The sequence below is a fragment of the Pogona vitticeps genome, chromosome 6 (genome assembly GCF_051106095.1).
Source record: "Pogona vitticeps strain Pit_001003342236 chromosome 6, PviZW2.1, whole genome shotgun sequence".
Taxonomy (NCBI): Eukaryota; Metazoa; Chordata; class Lepidosauria; order Squamata; family Agamidae; genus Pogona; species Pogona vitticeps.
The window spans coordinates 110,392,156-110,394,688 of NC_135788.1; positions in this window are offsets into that span (position 1 = coordinate 110,392,156).

Genomic DNA, 2,533 nt, shown 5'->3' on the forward strand with positions numbered 1-2,533 from the left:
AGAAAGCTGAGGGGTTTTTGTTTCAAAAATCTAAGGCAGATAGTTTGCATTTAGTACAGCTGTACCTGTAATGAAAAGCTGAGGTTGGACATTTTGAAACAGGAAGGACTTAATGGACATCAAAGCCAGTGTTTAAAAAAAATTAAACAACACATTTCTAGCTTTGAATTTTGTCTAAATCCTTGGTGTATCTTGGCTCCAAAGCTTTAGCATCTTCCCTACATATAGAGGGCTTATTGTTGAATGTCTGAGGATGCTCAAGAATTCTCTCACTGAGATACATGTTTTCTTACACGGAAAGCACATGTATAAATAGAATTCTTAAGGGTAAACGTTGATATACTTTAGGAAACCCTCATACTGATTGATGTCAGTACTTAGTATTTGGAAGATACATGTTAATACTAACCTTGATAGTGAGACTAGATCACTGGTTCTCAACCTTGGCTTACTCAGGAGTTGTGGACTGCAACTCCCAGAAGCCTTCACCACCAACTGCTGGCTGGGGTTTCTGGGAGTTGCAGTTCAAAAACATCCGAGTAACAAAGGTTACAAAGAAAAAGAAAATAAATGTTTTATGAAAAGGAAATGGTGCCCTTCCTGAACATGACTATATTTTTAAATTTCTGCATATATGGTTCTTCTTAGCAATTATAGCTCATTGATTGGAACAATGGCCATGAATTCAAATCTCCATTTTGCCCCAGAAGAGAGGGACCACTTGAGATCAGTCAGAGCATGATTAGTCAGAGCTGATGGAGTTACTTTGAAAATTTTATACACCGAAAATTCAGAGGGCTCATCATAAGTCAGAATTTACTTTAGGCCATGCAATTATGTATTAGGGCTCCTTTAGCTTGCCCATAAGTTTTAGTGATCCATTCTTTAATTCTCAATCCCACAAGCACAACAAATAGGTCGTGTTCTCCCAGATGTCTCTTGAATCCAGAACTTAATGTTGCCTCTTATTCTCACTTGAGCTTTGCTTCAAATGTGTACCCTAGTCCTTCATTCTCAGGGTGACCAGAAATAGTTAAGAAACCAAAACTCCTGCATTATTGAGAGTTTACAAGGGAGATTTGTGTAATAAACATTGTGTTGTTGTTGTTTAGTCATTAAGTTGTTTCTGACTCTTCGTGATCCCATGGACCAGAGCACGCCAGGCCCTCCTGTCTTCCACTGCCTCCTGGAGTTGGGTCAAATTCACACTGGTAGCTTCGATGACACTGTCCAATCATCTTGTCCTCTGTCATCCCCTTCTCCTCTTGCCTTCATACTTTCCCAACATCAGGGGCTTTTCCAGGGAGTCTTCTCCTCTCATGAGATGGCCAAAATATTGGAGCCTCAGCTTCAGGATCTGTTCTTCCAGTGAAATTGTGTAGAAGGGACTTTTGGCAAATGTGGCATGTCATGTCACCTGCTACAAACAAGATATTCCATCATCCATACAACTAAACTACCTCCTACTCTGGATACTGCTTCACTGAATGAGTAGGTACTGGTTGCTTCTGCCTTGTTAACTAATCAAAATTTTTAATTCTAGTTCTGTAGACAAACTTCTTGCAAGCCCTTGAGTAATGTTATTGGCTATCTATAGATCCTATCTCTGTAGGCAAGAATGTTGAAACTGTGAGGCTGCCTTTCTTTGGGTACATCATGAGAAGGCATGTTTCTCTAGAAAAGATTATAATGCTGGGAAAGATGGAAGGCAGCAGGAAAAGAGGAAGACCAAATACAAGGTGGACTGACTTCCAAAAGGAAACTACAGGCTTGAGTTTACAAGAGCTGAGCAGGACAGGTGAAGATAGGGTGTTTTGGAGACTGCTCATTCATAGAAGTTACTTGACGCCACAAAACAACAATAGATCTCGCAGGGATTCTGGCTATAAGCCTGCTTCTCCACTGAACTCATACCTTGAGATATTTTTTGCTCTTTATTATCTACTTCATGGGCAATTTTATCTCCTACCATCATGAATCCTTTTTATTCTTCAATTTCATCTGGGAAATGGAGTGGGGTTCGTGGGATCTATTCAAATAAAGTGGTTATGCCTTGACCTTCAGTATATAATGCCCTGCTTCATGTTGATTCAATACCATTTTAATGGGATACTTTCTTGACCAATGAAGTAACAATTCAAAAACAAAAGGCTAATTATTTTGATATAAATATATGGCAAGCATTACTTCTGAAGGTGCATACCTCTCTGCATACATTACAGCAGAAGAAGGAAAAAGCTAGGTTTGTGAGATCTACTGTACCATTTCCCCTAAAACCCTGAGACCCCACTAAACAGAACTTGGTACAAAACTGTGGGTAGGAACAGGGTATGTACCTTCTCCCAACTGGTGGACTTCAGATGTGCTAGACTACAATTAGCATTCCTCAACAATGATGAGAGTGCTGCAGGTTACCCATATAAAGATAATTATGTGCCATCAAGTTGATTCCAACTTACCTATGACAACCCTTTCCAGAGTTTTTGACATATAGAATACTCCGAAGAGGTTTACCATTCCTTTCTGAAGTTGT